Genomic DNA, 20,107 nt, shown 5'->3' on the forward strand with positions numbered 1-20,107 from the left:
TCTTTTCAACGGTTATTAAACGTCCAAATGTTTGCTGGCACACAACTAAAACAATCCACTTTCCTGAGCCCGAAAAAGCCAGTTTGCTCAAACTAATCTCGAACTTTACCTTTTAGCAACTGAAGCCGGCTTTGTGCAACAGGCCACAGGACATTTTTATTGCTTTACTAGAGACAAAGAACTGCCTTACACTGACAGCTAATCTCACAGTTTATATTAATGATTGGATCTGTAGAAACCTTTTACTCACAAGATCACACATTTTCAGTGAAATGGTCATTTTATTTGTTGTTATTGTACAAATGTTCGTTATTGTATATTGTATACATCTGTTTATGTAATAACAGGCTTTATGTAACTAAAACAAAGGTTAAAAAAAATAAAAACTGATCAACTTCAGGGAATTGTTTCATATATTAACAAATAACAGATTGTTGTTGTTTTTCTACATTTGTTTCCAAACATTTGCTCGCTGTGACACAGAACAATGCTTTCTAATATGATTCTCTAGATACTTTGACTGGGTGAAACTCTTCTCACACTGAGTACAGTCGTACGGCTTCTCTCCAGTATGAACTCGCTCGTGTTCTTTCAGAGATCCAGACTGAGTGAAACTCTTGTCACAATATGAGCATTTGTAAGGTTTTTCTCCAGTATGAATTCTTTGGTGCTGTTTCAGACAGTCAGCTCTAGTAAAGCTCATCCCACAGACACAACACACATGATCTTTCACTTCATTGTGTGTTTTCTGGTGCCGTTTAAAACTGTCCAGCCTTGAAAAACTCTTTCCACAGAGAGAACACACATAAGGCCTCTCATCTGAATGAACTTTCAGGTGTTTTTTTAGATCTGATGATGAAATAAAATCTTTACCACACTGATCACAGTTAAATGGTTTCTCTTCAGTGTGAACACGCAGATGATACTTGAGACCCGATTCACCAGTAAAACTCTTTCCACACTGAGTGCATGTATACGGTTTCTCTCCAGAGTGAATTCTTAAGTGTGTGTTAAGGTTTCCTTTCTGTGTGAAACTCTTTCCACACTGAGTGCAGGTGTGCGTCTTTTTGTCTTTTGTTCTTTGAATTGTAAAGTTACGATGTTCCTCCTCCACTTCAATCAGTTCTTGTCTTTGCTCTTTCACTCTCACCTGGTCTAAAATACACAGAAATACAGTTAGAATCAGTTCAAGTGAATCCTGATTTAATAGCAGAAAGCAACAGAGATCAGATCTTTCACTTCTTGTTCTGTCATTCACTAGTTAATATAATAAAAATATGTTTGACAACTGCTATATACTACGGTAGCTAGATTACATCCTAGTGAGGAAGAAATGGAGGAACTCCATCATGAATGCTGAGCCATACAGCACTTTTAGTTCTGTGGGCTCAGACCACCGCGTGGTCTCAATGAGAGTTCGCCTGAGCCTCAGGGTCCCCAAACCAAGTCCCAAAATCCGGTATAACTGGAAAGCTTTCTCAAGTGACCCTGGCCTTCTAACCAGATACACAGAGGAGGTGAGGAGACGATTCCAGCAGCTGGACAGGGGAGCGGAGGCAAGCGACGAATACAGGAGATTCGTCACTGTGAACAAGGAGGCGACCAGACTGTGCGTGCCTAAGATGGAGAAAGTCAGAACCTCCCTGCGATCAAAACACCCAGAGGTCATAGCAGCACGTGGGATGGTGGAGGAAGCCCGCCTCAAATTTGAGCGGGAACCAACTGCGGAGAGGCGCAGCGAGCTGAACGAAGCCAAACAGTTTCTTTTCAGAACCTATGATGCCATCAAAGGGGAAGAACTGATGGAAAGAGTGCGGAGGGTGCAGGCGGCGCAAGGGGAACAGCAGTATGGGGAGGCCTGGAGGGTCATCAATGAAATGACGGGACGGAAGAGGACCAAGGAGGGACAGGTGAAGGGACACAGCCCGGAGGAGAGGGTGATGACCTGGTCAAGCCACTTCAAAAGGCTGCTGGGAGAAACAGCAGACGCAGCTGAGGAAGAGGAAATACCATCAGACCTCCCAAACCTGAACGTCAACGATGGTCCCTTCACACTCGGTGAGCTCGTCAGGGCAAAAGCCACAGTAAGAGTGGGAAAAAGCGCTGGTCCGGTTGGCATACCCCCAGAGGTGCTGAAGAACTGTGATTTTGATGACATCATTCTAGAGTTCTGCAACCTTGCTCTGCTGCACAATCGGCTGCCTGATATGTGGTCTCTATCAAACATCGTGCCAGTGCCCAAATCCGGAGACCTCTCGAAGCCGGACAACTACCGAGGCATCAGCCTGACCTGTAGTACTGCGAAAATCTACAACCGCATGATTCTGAACAGGGTCCGGCAAGCAATCGACCCTCACCTGAGAGTAAATCAGAACGGCTTTCGAGAAGGGCGAACTGCTACAGCCCAGATCTTGGCACTCAGGAGATTGATAGAGGAGGTGAGGAAAGACAACCTGACTGCAGTCCTATGTTTCATAGACTTCAAAAGGCATTTGATTCGATTCACCGAGGCACGATGGTGAAGATCCTGAAGGCATACAGAATTCCTCCGAACCTACTCCGGGCAATAGAGTCCATGTACTCAGGAACAAGGGCCAGGGTGGTGACCCCAGATGGCAACAGCGAGGAGTTTGACATCCTGGCTGGAGTTATGCAAGGGGATACACTAGCCCCCTTCCTCTTCATCATAGTCCTTGATTATGCGCTCAAGAAGGCAATCAGTGGGCGGAGGAAGGAACTTGACTTCACGCTGACACCAAGGAAGTCAAGTCGACACCCGGCAGTAGTCTTGACAGACCTTGACTACACGGATGACATCAGTCTGCTCTCTGACAACATGGAACAAGCACAGGAACTACTACACAGGGTAGAGCTAGAGTGCACCAAGGTTGGCCTTAGGGTAAATGCAAAGAAAACTGAGGTCATGACCTACAACGTTCCACCAGAACATCAACCACTGATAACAGCAGGAGACACTGTGCTGAAAGAAGTTGAGGACTTCAAATACCTGGGCGCATGGGTCAACTCAACTGACCAAGATCTAAAAGTGAGGAAGGCACTTGCATGGAGGGCCCTGAACGGCATGAACTGTGTATGGAACTCCAACCTTTCCCGCCAAATTAAACTCAGCTTCTTCTACGTGACGGTAGAGTCCGTTCTCCTCTATGGCAGTGAATGCTGGACCCTGAATCCAACCCTAGAGAAGTCCCTGGACGGGTGCTACACCAGGATGCTGCGTGCAGTGCTTAACATCAGCAAGAGTGCGCATGTAACCAACAAAATCCTGTATGAGGGAGTACCAAGAGTGAGCAACAAGATTGCTGTGAGGAGAAGGAGACTTGCAGGACATTGCCGAAGGCATCGAGAGCTGCCAGCCAGCAAGCTGGTGCTATGGGAACCAACACATGGCCATCGGTCAAGAGGACGTCCCACGCTAACATACGTGGACATACTCAAGAGGGATGCAGGAGCCCAGAGCACCAACGAACTGGCCAGATGCATGGAGAATCGGGATGACTGGAGGCAACGATGGAAGGCTCGTCTGAGGACGACTTAGAGAGATATACATGGTTATGATTATTTGGATGTATTTCTCTGCCATTTATCATTCACATACTGCTTATTAATTCATAGCTACCAAAGCAGTCACAATGAAGAATCAAGAATGGACACCAACCTATTTGTTCCTCAGTATCTTCATGTTTTATTCTGGATGGTTCTGGATCACTCATGTCTTCAATCTCCTCTTTAATAAACTCCATCTTTAACAGTCACACAGATTTCAGCTGCTACTCCTGGAGTTTGTCCTTCTCTTGTAGGATGATGGGAATATTCCCAGTATTTATTGGTGAATTGTTGTGGGAGGGGCTTCACTGCAGGTGTGAACTGTGAGCACTGTGTTTTTATCCAATCTGCATTTAAAAAGTACAGAGCCATCATGTTAAACTGCTGCTGAAAAACCTCTTAGTCTCCTAAAGTTCCCTGTTTTCAGCTCATTCATTATGGTGATGTCTGAGATCTTCTGTAAATTGGCACATTAAGCTCATTTTATTGGTGTCAACAGGCTGAAACAAACTACAGCATCATCACCTTTAACTTCAGTTCTTGTCTTTGCTCTTTCACTCCCATCTGGTCTGAAACATATTAAAACATTAAGTTGTTAGAATGATTTCAAGGAGGAAAAATGTGAATATTGAAGTGAACCCTGATTTAATAACGGAAAACAAGTGACTGTCCAAAAGGTAATGTAAAGGTAAAGGAGATGTACCAGTTTTGTAATCCTCTAGTTAATTTTCAAAATTTTAATGACAACTGCTTAGGGCTGGGCGATATGGCCAATTAAAAATTATCACTATAATTGTTTTATGTCAGTCGACATCGATAATTATCACAATAAATGTCAAATCTTTATTTCTTTTTAAGTTTAAAGGCAGATTTTTTTAACTAGAGCGTTAATTGTGGTTTAAAACTACTCTTTATTATCGGTACATAATAAGGGCTGGGTAAATAAAAAACATTTCTCGATTTTAATCGATTCTCATTTTTACGAACCGATATCGATTCTTAAATCCCAAGAATCGATTAGGCCACTCATCCTGTTTTCAGTTGATGAATGAACAGGCGTGCTGGAAGCTGTTTCATGCGAGGGGGGCTGAGGGCTGGGTTGGAAAATATGTGACGTCATTATGTTAACATTATGAACATTATGTTCTCTGTACTGTATAGGCCTACGTGTTGTAGCCATTAAAGAAAACATTTTTAGTTTCATATTTATGTTTAAATATTATAGGCTGATGTCATTTTTTTTATTTAATCAATGTTGATTATGAAAGTGAGCATATGCAGCATGAGAAAGATAATGATCATGAGATCATGAGATGTGCAATATGTCTGGAGACATGGAGTGGGTAAGACATAATTTTGACCACTTCATTGAGTTTAGTTTTTTTAGGAAGACTATTTTTAACAGATTTTCGTTTTGAATAAATTGTATCTTAATTTTGATCAATGTTTTATCAACCAATTGCCTGTATTTAATAAATAAGAAGCAAATATATAGCAGACAATGCAATAAGGCGCCGGCACAATCACTTGCATTGCATGTGAACTGGAGGGCGCCAAAACTCAGCTTGTGCCTCACAGATTTGAGAAATATAGGCTATCTAATATAGAAAGTTTGAAATGTCTACTTTTAAACAAAACTATTCAAAACGAAAAGAAATAGGCTACTCTCTGGTTATGTAATGTGAATGAAATTAGCATATTTCTCTCTGGCGTTCATGGCGAGTCCACATCGTCAACTTCATCTTTGCAGCGACACAGAACACACCAGTTTATTAATAAACAATTAAATGTCTCCTTGCAATTTTTGACACATTCATACTTTTGCCTGTTCGTTGTGGCAGCTTTATGCGTGCGGTCGTGCGCCTGAGTGCGGCTATATTATGTACACGCTCATTATCCTGTATATAGCCTATTTAAGTTATTAAATTAATATAAAGGGCCGATTTATCCACTAATAGCTTAAATGAACAACTACTAGTTGACTAGGAAAAAACATTAGTCGGAGGCAGCCCTTATTGCACATAATTTCGAACCAGCAGGCCATTATGGGTTGAGCGAGCGACCCTGAGCGGAATGAGCGAGGGAGCGGAATATTCAGAAATGCGCTCTCCGCTAACATGCTCTGATCGGAACAAAGAATGAGAAATTCAAACTTTATTTAATTTTCTCTGTAGCTTGAACACATTACACTAGGCATAAGCAGGGTTCCAGACTGCGACTAAAATGGTATTCAAATTGTATGTGGTCGCATTTGCGCGAGTGCATGGTCATGTACTACTCAGTTAAATTCATGCATGTGCAACAGAACGCCGTTGTATCAGCAGCTGCTGCAGTCCGTAACGAGGGACTGTAACGCAAAATGAACGAGTACATCATGAATCCATTTTCCAAACCGTGTTTTTGACTTATCCTGAATCACTACGGTACGCCTATAATAAGTGTTTATATTCTGACTATTTTATCCCGGGGTCGGCTCGGCTGCGGAGTTGCCCAGTGCCTGCGTGACTCGCCATAGACATTAACGGAGAGAAGTAGCTCCGGCTACAATGTTCTTCAGCAAGACACTTGCAGTTTATTTATTAACGAACGTACACGTCACGCGCATTGCACACTGATGGCGAAACGCGCCGATTAGGAATTCAGGAATTACAAGCCAACGAGCCAGCATACAGCCTCAGACACAACTGATGAAGACAGCACAGGTGCGGACAGGGAGGAACCAAGTGAGCAAAGGAATATAAAAAAATACACGTTTATGTTTGATTATACAAAAATTAGGGCTGTCAAAATTAACACGTTAACCCATTCGATTCATTTTTTTCAGTTAAAACCGTTAAAAAAATTAACAGACAGACATACAGACCAAAATAGTGCAGTAACGAACAATCTAGTAATTCCAGAAGTGAAATAAAAGTGTGTAAATGTATAGGTGTGTGTGTGTGGGTGTGAGTGTGTGTATATGCATAAGCAAAGTAACCATTAAGCCTATTATTTATTACCATCTTCATTACCATCACCACCACCACTCCTCACAACCATCATACTGCCAACATTGTATAAGTCAATTTTTATTTCTATCTTTTCTCCTATGTAACAATTACCATTGTCAGCACTCTCTATAGATAAATTAATCTTTAGATAGTAATCAAAATGTTCACTTTGTCGAGTATCCTCCACGTAAGCACAGTATTAAATTAGTTAAAAAGTGTTAAATGAACGCAGAGTTGTGACAACATCGGATGCTTGTCAGACCCAGATCCGCATTGTATGCATCAGATCTTAAAGCGACAGCAGCCTAATAAATCCGCTTCTGTGATACATTAATGTATCAAATCAAAGACAAAAAGTCAGAGAAAATTACAGTGAAGACTGAGAGGTGTTTGATAACTTTATTCAATTTATGTATATTTCCTACCTAATAGATCAAATATTTAAACAAAATAAATATTTTAACAAAATAAATATCTTAATAGAAAATTAATTTCTTAGTTTCTGCATGAGCTAATGGGGGATATTGTTTCAAGGCTTGAAACAGGTTTGTGTTGCCTGACTTTGATGGCACAGTTTGCAGTGCAGGCTGCAATATTAATATTACATGTTTTGTCTCGAAACGCATATTTGACAGTGAGTTGACAGTAGTATTAGCTTGAGTTAGGATGCAAATTGATATGTTAGATTTATGTTCATTAACAAAAACAGTAACATCTGTTAAAAAAAAAATTTAATGACTTCATTTTTATTTTTGTAAAATGTAATATTCAGACTGTTGCGTTTTATTAAAATTAACCATTGGTCATCCAGTATCATGCATTTAGATCAAACAAAGCCAGAAGGGAGCTTTTACCAGAGTAAAAACACAGAGCCGCGCTAAAATCTACTGAGAAAAGTAAACACTGACAGACTGATGATCTCTCCTGTTGTTCGACTGCATCTTCATATAAGACATAATGAAGATTGTTTGATTATTTTTGACTAAAACTAATATCATTTGTTGTTTACCTTAATAATGTGGATAGTTACAATAAAAAACAGTGGTTTAAATTAAAACTTTTCTACTTGTCTTAAGTAAAAAAAAGGTTAATAAAAAATGTCAATAATTATCGATACCGAATGATATGAAATATTAGCTATATTGTGATACATTTCCTTGCTATATCGTACAGCCCTAATTTAAAATAATCAAAACAATTAGTAAAATCAGCCAAGATTTTTTTTCACTGAAAATAATGTTTTGTGTAGAAGGTAAATATACAATTAAACGAGAATCTATTGATTCTTATAATAAATGTTTTGTCTTTGAACTTTCATTATACAAATCAAATTACACACCAGAATTTTGTCAAAATTGTTTGTCTTGTAACGTTAAATATAGCAGATTTCACCTAGTAACACAAATGAACCACATCTGCAGTTTATTGACAGAAGACAATAAACACACACACGTCTTCAGATTCACTGTCTTTCAGCTGAAGGATGCATGAGAAAAGACATGTTAAGTACTGTATCATTCTCCCTAACAGTAACTGCAATTCATCTAATACATGGATATAAATTTACATGTTAACATCGAAATGAGAGCTACACACATTTAGTACACTAAACGACATTTCAACTGACTAAATCCACAAAAAAAATATATGTGGATAAATTTATAAACAGGGAAAACCGCGCGCTCTAATTTGGCGTGAAGGTGGCAACATACACGCGCGTTAATAAAACTCCAAAAATACATCGAACTTTTGACGGAAAAAAGCATACATAAACTTGTTCCGGTTTTTTTGGCACTTCCATAATTAATATAAACTCAAAACTTCACTTAATACAGCACATTTTCACTCTTTAATGCAGAGAGACATACCTGACTGACTCTCTCCAGTCACTGGCTGTTTTGACTGAGCGCGCGCACGCGCGCGACCGGTCCATTACAAATGACGTCACTCACAGAACGAACTCAAAATAATATTTAAAAACAAAAATGTATATTTCCCTCTGTATTGCACAACAAAATAAATATGATATACATGTAGACATAAATAATGTAGACATTCAATTGTTTAAAGCATATAATTAATTGTTTCAGAATCGTTTTTACCAGCTCAAAAATAAAACACACAAATGTTTGCTGGAACAGTTTCACAAGAAAAAAAAAAAAGAAAAAAAAAAACTCTCAACACTACAAATACATTATATTTTTACACACTTGAGCTATCCAGTTATTCTATATAGATCAGTGGCTATAGCACGTTATTTGGCTAGGAAAAAAAGAGCTATAGAGAGTATTTTGCTAAATATGTGTACTATATTACGTATTTATTATATTTTTACTTGACATTTTATTTTAGTTTTACTAAAGTTGTTATTATTATATATAAGAAAAATGCATTTTAAAGTCATTTTAAACTTGAAATAATATTACCAGCTGATAGGGCTCTCTGTTTGTTCACATCATTAGGTGAGATTTTTTTATTTCTTGAGAAAAATTAACGCCTATCTTGTGTACCTAATATTTATCCAAACGAGTCAATATTAAATCAAATCACAAGAATTTAATTTAATTGAAATCGTGAAATTTGTCAAGCAATAATAAAAAAGCGTAGCTTACCAGAAATTGTACCATGTAAACTTTGTAACATGTCACTAAACCTAATAAAATTCAGTTTAGTTACTAAAATGTTTTGACAATCACAATACACTTATGACAATAACCAGTTTGCTCAAACTAATCTCGAACTTTACCTGTTAACAAATGAAGCTGGCTTTGTGCAACAGGCCACAGGACGTTTCTATTGCTTTACTAGAGACAAAGAACTGCCTTACACTGACAGCTAAATGACAAGTCAGAAAGTTACAACTCAAAAACAACTTCCACAAAACTAACGTCACAGAACTAAAGTTTATTTCACTATACGTTTGCTTTATCTGAATCTCAGATTAGTTTAATTATTGGATCGGTAGAAACCTTTTACTCAAAACAAGAAAACACACATTGTCAGTGAAATGGTCATTTTATTTGTTGTTGTTGTACAGATGTTCGTTATTGTATATACACCTGTTTATGTAATAACAGGCTTTATGTAACTAAAGAAAAAAAAAAGAAAAAAAGATCAACTTCAGGGAATTGTTTCATATATTAATACGTTGCTTATACAAAGACATTTTATTTCAACATATTTCAGTTGATTTTTACTCATCTCAGTATAGCAATATAGTTTGGTAAAAGCTAAAATAGTAGATGTGTTCATGTAAAAATAACATGTTTACTAATGTAAGTGCAAGTGTGCACTGTTGTTTACAGCTGTAGTAAACATCTGTGCCGTTCATTCATTCACACCAGTGGCGTGGCCAGGGGAGGGGCCATGGGGGCACTGGCCCCTCCTGAAAACTGATTGGCCCCCCAGTGTGCCCCCACCCTTCTAATTGTCTGTCACTCACAGTTTGTAGTAAATAACTCATGATTGCGCCGCGATGCTTCTCAACGAGGACCAAGAATAGCGAGCTGCTGTTTTCCAATGAAAAAAAGCACAGGGTATTTGATCTATTGCTTATGTTTTTCGATTAGCGAGTTGTTGCAGTGCAAGAAGAGTTTGGTACTAACGTTACCGTCTTTCGGTGTTAGGACAGACCATGTTCGATGACGATGTTATCTCCTAGAGCAGACCAATGATAATGTTAACGTCGTTAATCATTATATTTACTATGCTCCTCTGATGCTGAATGTAACAGGGGTTTACTGCGTTACATTTTACTTATTTTTGGCCAATATACGCAATAACGCAAGTGATATTGCAAGCGAGGTGACGAAACAAATCGTATGATGTTTATCTAACGCTCCACACTTTAAGGTGAGACACTTAAGGCAAAAAACATCGTTTTTTTTTTTTTTTGGCCAATTTTGAGATTTGGGGCTGTTTGTCTTCAATAACATGTCTTTTTTCAGACTTGTGGTAAAAAAAAATGTCCAAAATACACATATAGGTCTTTATTTGTTTGTAAAATGTTTAAAATGTAAAATGTTTATTTTACTACACCTTTATTAGTCTATTTGCGTCTGTAGATTTCTCTTAAATTCAACAAAAGTTGGCGTTGTAAATCACCATGGTGCTCCGCGATCGCTGTCACCTGTCATCCGTTGGAAAGCTCAGTAGCTCTTTCCCTCTCTCACACAATGTTGTCGGATCCAAATAAGGTCATTTCCTTTTCATCAGCAACCAATCGTGAAAGTACAATGGGGCATTTAACTCTAAAAGCGAATCTCATTGGCTGATGCCAATTTCTGACAACGTGATTCGTTCAGACGCATCACGTGACGTGCTCTGACATTTCCACAGTGTTTTTGACTGTTTTTCTGTTCAGTTGAAAGCCTTAAATGCTGAGTTATAAGTTTTGATGTGTTTTAGTTGGTTTGTTTTGTTGATTGCTAAGGATTTGACAAGATATTGTGTCTGTAAATAGTTATTTCCACTAAAAAATAGTGCACCAAACCTTCCTGTTATCCACATAGCAGTATTATGAAGATATTTTCTGAGGGATTTGTTAATAAATCATTCCTGTCCTGATTAATGGGACATTTTAATCTTTTTTTTTTTTATATAATGGCGAAAATTGATTTTTTTAAGGCTATGGGCTATAGTTTGATTTCCAAGGTAATGGAAGCATATCCTGAAATCCCTCTGAACATATTTTTTCATCTTGTATGTAATCAAAATGAAAAAAAGAATTGTGCGCCTGGCTTTATCAAATGTTCAGAATCTACAGTATCTACCGAAAATATATGCCAAAATTGTGCATATTTAATGAGATAATGCCTAATTTGCATAATTAGACATACAAATTTCAAAAACTTGTAAAACATTTTATATGAAGTTTTCTTGAATTTTGTGTCAAAGTAAATAAAATGAATCTCAAATTCGGCGTGTACTGTGTTTTCACAGAAGTTATTGACAAAACGTCATTTGATGACACCCAGAAACATTCTCAAATAAAAAAATCATACATAAATATAAATGCATGATTAAATAGCAAAATAAATAACTAATACTAAAATAACACTGGACTAATTAAGCTATTCTAAACTGTTTCTATAGGATCCACATATTTTACACATTTAACTAAAGCTTTTTGAACAAATAGCTATCTAACAAAGTATGGAAATATGATATTTTTAAATCAATATTCTCAAGACTAATTAGTCTTGACATAGCCTAAGTAGATTTTGTTTATTCATCAATGCAAATGTACTGCAACTGCTGCTATGCAAATTGAATGGGATGTGGATAATAAACAAAAACAATTTATTATATTATTTTTTATTACAGTTATTAATTCATTAATTGTGTATTATATGAATTATTAATATAATTCTGCATTTATATAAATAAGGCTGTTCTATTATTATTATTTGTGAGTTGTACACTATTCATACATTGGATTATTTTATTTATTACAGTTTTTCTTTCACTGTTGTAAAGTGAAAAGTTAATACAAATTGTATTCGATTGTTTTTATTTAGAGTAGTGAATAACTGCTATTAAAATATAATAGGGTATCACGGTTTATTACTGATTTTAAAGGTTACTGAACTCTTGAAATGATTTGGATATACAGTTCAAACAACACAAGATTGGCCCCTCTTTAGTAATTGTGGCCCCTCTTGTGCCCCCCAGTTGAAAAAATCCTAGAATCGCCCCTGATTCACACACAGACACACGATTCATATTTGAACAGTCCTTTTGCAGTTTACCGACACTATTGCATATTGCGATTAGAACAAAGCACTTAAGAATAAAAACATACTAATCACAGTCCTCTGAATAGCTGGATCTGTTGTTCCTCGATGAGAAACTAAATTATTCCTAAGTGTAGCGCCCCCTCAGCGTGTCTTATCTATTTTATTGAAGTGCGCTACCCGATTTCCTACTTGCCGAAAGATCTCTCTTTCTGTTATTAATTAATGCACCAATGTAAATTAGTAACTTCTCACTATATGTTCACTTTTATTCCTAATAGTCACTTTACTTCATTTATAATAACCACACAATGTCTGTATAGCTAAAGTAAAGTAAAATATTAACTATATGTCTCTATCTCACATGCTAATTAAAATGAACACTCACTTTAATATCCGTTTTTGTATTACACCTACTTAAATTACTATACTCTACTAAATACAATATTACTTTGACTGGAAAGGAATTATGTTACTTTAACACAAATAATTACATTCACTCTAAACCAAATTATTATATGCTAAATGATATTATTTACTTAATATATCACTCGTATAAATATATAAAACCCAAAATATAAAGACAATCTTCACAGGAAATAGTTATGAACTATTTACTTAAAGAAAATATAAAATACTGACAAATATACAATTAGATTCAAATAAACAAATTCAATTAATCACAATTCTCAATCACATTAAATTCCCCAAATTAAACCTAAATTGAAATTCTAAATCTAATGCCGGCAAATGACTAAATGGTCATCAAAATGAATACCATGATAGTCAAATGAATACATGTGGCAGGCCTGTTGTGTAGCTTGAGATCGTTGAGACCTAAAACACAATGGTCACTTCAAACCTTGGCGCAACAAACAAATAAAACCCCTCGCAACAGAACTGATGAGTCGCCGTGTAGTCCTTCAACGCTCCGGAACACAATGCTTCCAATGCTCAACAGCCTGCAAGAATCCCTCCGGACATTCACTGTCTCTTCCTCAAAGATTAGGCTTTCCAGGCGATGCACTCAACACAGCAACCGAGCAGGCTACTCGCTGGCAAAGTCCTTTTAGCTTGCGCGTGGTAATTAGCGTCCACGCTTTCTCCTCGTGGTGCTAACTATAACCGCAAAGTCCACGACATGAACTATCACACTGTAACTTATTTAAGTGTCTGTAACTCACTCTTCGCGCAGTATACAATGTCACTTATCATAACAAACATTAAACTTGGTGTTTTACCAACTTTTAACTCGTATCTGTCACAGCACAATCTTCATGTGTGTCTCCATCTCATTTCAGTTCATTCTCCCCCCTTCACGACCTCTCACCCCGCTCCTGATCGGACACTCTCACGGGTAAGTGCATTTTCAAACAAACTTAATGTATTAAAGGGTTAGTTCACCCAAAAATGAAAATTCTGTCAGTAATTACTCACCCTCGTGTTGTTCCAACCGCGTAAGACCTTCGTTCATCTTCGGAACACAAATTAAGATATTTTTGATGAAATCAGAGCTATGTCTCACTCCTCCAAAGGCTGCTATGTGACCGAAACTCGCTGGCCCAGAAAAGTCATTAAAGAGATCGTTAATATAGTCCAAGTGACTCCAGTGGCTCAATCTTAAGTATATCAAGCGACGAGAATACTTTTTGTGCGCAAAAACAAACAAAAATAACGACTTTATTCCACTTTTCATTTCTTTCTCTCTGGGCCTCTAGTTGGTTCGCGTAGTCTTTTTGCGCTGCGCGTCTGTGTTGCACGTCATCACGCATCAGACACATGACCGGCGTCGGCCAATAGTGAGCCTACGTGGTGACGTGTAACACAGACGCGCTGCGCAAAAAGACTACGCGAACCAACTAGAGGCCCAGAGAGAAGGAAATGAAAAGTGGAATAAAGTCGTTATTTTTGTAAGTATTCTCGTCGCTTGATATACTTAAGATTGAGCCACTGGAGTCACTTGGACTATATTAACGATCTCTTTAATGACTTTTCTGGGCCAGCAAGTTTCGGTCACATAGCAGCCTATGGAGGAGTGAGACATGGCTCAGATTTCATCAAAAATATCTTAATTTGTGTTCCAAAGATGAACGAAGGTCTTACGCAGTTGGAACAACATGTAATTAGTAATTACTGACAGAATTTTCATTTTTGGGTGAACTAACCCTTTAACACATATAAACATAATATAAACACTTGTATCAAAGTGAAATATAAATTACAATGAAAATAACCAAAATAAAATATTGGCTTATGGAAATACTCTTCTTTCCATAGGACTACATAAGGATTATTCCTCACAGCGAAGCAAGACGACTTAAAGTGCACAAGTCTGATAAAACTCATGGTGTGTGTTATCCTGCTGATTGTGAGCATTCACAGGTTTGCATGGATTGCCTCAGATCATTTGTGTTTGAATAGCGTGCGCTCTGTGTTGGTGTGGTCACATTAAAACTTAATGAGATACAATGAGCTGAGATGAGAACGGCTGACATCTCTCTCTTTTCATACAGATTACATAAACTGAGAATATTTGTTTTTTATATAAATTACTTCATTTAAAAGAAGAGAATTCAAGCGTCATGCCTGTGTGTCTGTTTGATTGAGTATTCTCTGAGTTACGGTTCATTTTTGGACGCGTTTCAGAATGGACTTCACTGACAGAGAGAATTAAGGCAGAACTCGCATCGTTTATTTTTCTTTATTTGGTGAAAAGCACAACACTTTGTTTTTATTGTGAGTATACACAAAAATAATAGACACTTAACAGGATCGAATGATGTGTAACAAGTATGTAAGATCAAAATCGACAGAGTATTTCGAGTCTCTGTTGCACTAAGAAAAAAAGTGAGCAGATCACGCCGTTGTGATCGCCGACCCCAGGGTGTTGTTGTTTTTCTACATTTGTTTCCAAACATTTGCTCACTGTGACACAGAACAATGCTTTCTAATATGAGTCCCTAGACTATGTGATTGGGTGAAACTCTTCCCACACTGAGTACAGTCGTACGGCTTCTCTCCAGTGTGAACTCGCTCGTGTTCTTTCAGGTTTCCAGACCGAGTGAAACTCTTGTCGCAATATGAGCACTTGTAAGGTCTTTCTCCAGTATGAGTTCTTTGGTGCTGTTTTAGACATTCAGCTGTAGTAAAACTCTTCCCACAGTCAAAGCACATATAATCTCTCACTTCATCATGTGTTTTCTGGTGCTGTTTAAAACTGTCCAACCTTGAAAATCTCTTTCCACAGAGAGAACACACATAAGGCCTCTCATCTGAATGAACCTTCAGGTGTTTTTTTAGATCCGATGATGAAATAAAATCTTTACCACACTGAACACAGTTAAATGGTTTCTCTCCAGAGTGAATACGCAGATGAACACTGAGTCCTGTTGCATGAGAAAAACTCTTTCCACACTGAGTGCATGTATATGGTTTCTCTCCAGTGTGAATTCTCATGTGTGTCTTAAGGTTTCCTTTCTGTGTGAAACTCTTTCCACACTGAGTGCAGGTGTGCGTCTTTTCGGCTTTTGTTCTTTGAATTGTAAATTTACGATGTTCCTCCTCTTCGTTCAGTTCTTGTCTTTGCTCTTTCACTCTCACCTGGTCTAAAATACACAGAAATACAGTTAGAATCAGTTCAAGTGAACCCTTATTTAATAGCAGAAAGCAACAGAGATCAGATTTTTCACTTTTTGTTCCGTCATTCACTTTTTAATATAGTAAAATATGTTTGACAACTGCTATACAAGGTTATGATAATTCAGATGCATATTTCCATCGTTTATCATCCATATACTGCTTATTAATTCACATCTACCAATGCAGTCAACAATGAAGAATCAAGAATGGACACCAACCTATTTGTTCCTCAGTATCTTCATGTTTTATTCTGGATGGTTCTGGATCCCTCATGTCTTCAATCTCCTCTTTAATAAACTCCATCTTTAACAGTCACACAGATTTCAGCTGCTACTCCTGGAGTTTGTCCTTCTCTTGTAGGATGATGGGAATATTCCCAGTATTTATTGGTGAATTGTTGTGGGAGGGGCTTCACTGCAGGTGTGAACTGTGATCACTGTGTTTTTATCCAATCTGCATTTAAAAAGTACAGGGCCATCATGTTAAACTGCTGAACATTAACTGCTAAACATTAAGTTGTTAGAATGAGTTCTGGAGGATAAATGTGAATAGGGATGGGTTGTAATGAAAACTTCATATTACAATTATAGTGACAGCAGCCATATCACCCTGTAGCCCAATACTGATTGCCCACTGAAGCTAAGCAGGGCTGAGCCTGGTTAGTACCTGGATGGGAGACCTCCTGGGTTGCTGCTGGAAGAGGTGTTAGTGAGGCCAGTAGGGGGTGCTCACCCTGTGGTCTGTGTGGGTCCTAACGCCCCAGTATAGTGACGGGGACACTATACTGCCAAAAGAGCACGTCCTTCGGACGAGACGTTAAACCGAGGTCTCTGTGGTCATTAAAAATCCCAGGATGTCCTTCGAAAAAGAGTAGGGGTGTAATCCCGGCATCCTGGCCAAATTTGCACCTTGGCCTCTGTCTATCATGGCCTCCTAATCATCCCCATATACTGATAGGCTTCATCGTTGTCTCCTCTCCACCAGTAAGCTGGTGTGTGTTCTGGCACAATATGGCTGCCGTCGCATCATCAAAGTGGATGCTGCTTATTGGTGGTGGTTGAGGAGATTCCCCCCTTCTATGTAAATGTAGCGCCTCCTTCAGGTCACCTGGGCACCAAGTAAGTCATACAAGAGGATACGTGGACCAGTACTCTAGATTCGTAGGGAGCAGCAGTGAGAGATTAAATGAACAGACAGACAACAAAGGTAAGTTAGAATAATGTTGCAAAATTTATATTAAAGGGGAAAAAATAATGAATGAAATGAATAAACGAATTGTCTCTCTTTCCCGAAAGACAGAAATAGCAGAAAAGAAAAATGGCCAATGGAACAACAATGAAACCACAGATTGTCAATCAATGCAGGAAAAATAAAACAATTAAATAAAATGGTTTCCGGGTTTTCTCTTTTTCCTTGTTAGAATTATTAGTTATTTATCCTCTTTTAATATCTTTCTTTTTCTTATAGGAGTTAGCCTATTTATTTCCTTTTAATCTCTTTTTGAAAACTAATTGCTAATTTATAGCAATTTTTCTCTATTTGAAATCTTATTTAAATATTTTCTTTTTACATATTTATCTTTTAGTTTTATAGTTCCTTATTTTAACTAATTTTAGGTTTCTTAATCGAAATCCACACTGGGTTAGTTTCCCTTTTTCTTCCCAGTTCAATTGTATAAAAAATAAAAATTACATTTCAATTATTTCACACAATAAACCCTTCTCTTTCAAAAAAAAAAAAAAAAAAAAAAAAAAACCAAGCAATGAACAAACGATAAAGACCAATTCAACTGTCAATATATAAACAGCAGTGTATTTTCAAATACCAGTCTCTGAATTCAAAAGAGGGAAAAAAAAATATCGACCATACCCCAGTGAAGATGCAACAGTTCTGTGGTGAAAGGGGAAAATAGACTTCTGTCGATTGAGAAGAGGTCAGTTCACTCTGTCATCCTGAACAGTCATTTTCCTCCGTCTGGGGAAAACTAAGCAGAGGGTCCGATGAAATCATTCAAAGGTTTCACTTTTTAATCAGGATTCGCTGGGAGGGTCGCCATCTTGTTCCACACAGTGATGAGCTCAGTCCGTGTCATCGCCGTGTCCACAATGAAAACACTAAAAACTAATTCAAAATCACTTGTAACAGCAACATATAGTTCAGTTCAAATAAAAGAAATATATCTCTAGACGGTTTGTCTAGTTTTACGTCAAAATCACTGTTATTTCCTCTCAGAATTATCTCTGCCGATTTCTCTGTGTTTACATCTCATTTCTCTCCGCGTGCTCTGACGTCATCCCCTCATTCGCGTTACTCTCTCCTGATAGGTCGTCAGTGAACTACCCATCACATTCTCTTAAAGGCAACATAACATTCAAAATACAGCATACATTTTTCATATTCACAACATGGGGAAAAATAAGAACAAAAAGAAAACACTTTTAGATCATTAATGGAAAAAGTTTTAACTTTACAATTCTAAACTCAGTTATTAATTTACCTTCTTACTTTTAATTTAATTTACTTTTGGTTACTTCTTTTAATAACCACTCAGGCTTACTACTATTTTTTTTTTCTTTCTTAATTCCATTCCTTCATTTGTAATCACTCTGGGTTACATAAAACGCTTTGAGGTTCAGAAAAAGCGCTATGTAAATGTAACAAATTATTATTATTATTATTATTATTATTATTAGTGACCAAAGTTCAAGTATCAATATTATCACTGTTTTGTTAAAAAAATAGATGGAAATGTAAAAAAAAAAAAAACTGATACACACACTGAAAACATTTCAACAAGTTTTATATTTGAAAATCAACAAACAACAAATACAGTTAGCAGCTATAAGCACATAGCATGTTTCTGGGGGTTCACTTTTTATTTTACCTACCTTTTGTCTTCTGCATTCTCCTTACCCTTGTCTCCTGTTCTTCCCTCAGACTCGTCCCCCAGAAACACTCCCACAGACCCAGCCTCAAACCCCATCTCTGCAATAATAATTAATAAAGGCTGGTTTAAAGTACATCTTCCTCCCTCTATGTATTAAGGCTCATGGGTAGAAATAGGTTCCATTCAGACCTTTGTAAGGGGGTACAGTTTTCAGACCCAGGACCAGACATGATGAAAGAAGACCAGGAGTCGTGAAGTTCAATCAAATAAGTAAAAATTTACTGAAGAATAGTTTGCAGTTAAATTGGTAGAGCCAGCGTCAAAGTCTCACGAGCTAAGCTAACTCTACCTTACACAGAAATCTTACACCAATTATACCTTTTCCAAGGACATGCATTGCATTAACATTCACTTCTGATTGGCTAAGAGAACATAAAGTCTAAACAATTATACTGTACACTTATAGATAGACAGCAGTGCACATTGACATTATTCAAGATAACTTGTCATCCGAGTCCCTGTTGATCCCATGATGACCTCGGGGGTCGTCAGAAGGGTCCCGAGATCTGCTGCTACATACCACGAGACCTGCACAGAACGTGCACATGGTAGGCTAACAGTTCCTGTTAAATATATAAAAAATATAAAATGTCATTATGATATAAAGCAAACAATACTGTTTAACTGTGTGCATTATTGCACCTCATTCTATTATGCTTTTATATTAGATTATATTAGATTTATCAAATAGTTGATACATAAGGAATAAAGGGGGATAACTCCTTGGCTGCCATGCTTTCAGTTTTAAATGTTTATAATTTTTTCCAGTATGAGATTCTTTGTTTGAATATTTTGTCTAATAAATGTAATTTATTCAAAGTGACATTGAATTTGGGAAAAACATGTCTGGATTATTTTGAGAATTTTTTTTTATTTTGCTATTCTATTTACTGAAGAAAAGTTTGCACTTTCAAATTTGTAGTGTGTGTTGGCTATTCTACATTACAAAGTGAAGATTTTACTTTCTCTTTTTAGTGTTCTTAAGTTTTATTCTGTGATGCTGCTATTGTGTTATTGGTATTGAGTTTTATGTTTGGTAATAAAAAGTTAAACTGGCAAAAACAAAAACAAAATTCTCAGGGTCGGGGTGGGGTGCATCATAAAGGAATTATGCTTAGGGCACCAAAATGGCTAGCAGCGGCACTGCTCATGTTGTTCCAACCCTGTAAGACCGTCGTTCATCTTCAGAACACAAATTAAGATATTTTTGATTAAATCTGAGAGCTGTCTCA

General features: G+C 37.3%; 1 long non-coding RNA gene across 1 annotated transcript, besides 4 other annotated features; it reads right to left on the reverse strand.

The window, feature by feature from the left end:
• Nucleotides 1–265: 265 nt before the first annotated feature.
• Nucleotides 266–8,504, reverse strand: LOC308693199. The gene is made up of 4 exons (XR_014030427.1): nucleotides 8,423–8,504; nucleotides 4,090–4,133; nucleotides 3,677–3,911; nucleotides 266–1,155 (listed from the first exon to the last, which is right to left on the reverse strand). It is a non-coding gene; the product is annotated as an uncharacterized lncRNA (long non-coding RNA).
• A 6,457-nt stretch (nucleotides 8,505–14,961) lies between these two features.
• Nucleotides 14,962–15,894: a sequence feature (RNA overlapping with rRNA (AC0LNX_014500) was converted to a misc_feature.).
• Nucleotides 15,895–16,146: 252 nt separating this feature from the next.
• Nucleotides 16,147–16,381: a sequence feature (RNA overlapping with rRNA (AC0LNX_014500) was converted to a misc_feature.).
• Nucleotides 16,382–16,594: 213 nt separating this feature from the next.
• Nucleotides 16,595–17,080: a sequence feature (RNA overlapping with rRNA (AC0LNX_014500) was converted to a misc_feature.).
• A 717-nt stretch (nucleotides 17,081–17,797) lies between these two features.
• Nucleotides 17,798–18,224: a sequence feature (RNA overlapping with rRNA (AC0LNX_014500) was converted to a misc_feature.).
• Nucleotides 18,225–20,107: the final 1,883 nt, after the last annotated feature.

Source organism: Scardinius erythrophthalmus (genome assembly GCF_964197995.2).
Source record: "Scardinius erythrophthalmus genome assembly, chromosome: 7".
Lineage (NCBI taxonomy): Eukaryota > Metazoa > Chordata > Actinopteri > Cypriniformes > Leuciscidae > Scardinius > Scardinius erythrophthalmus.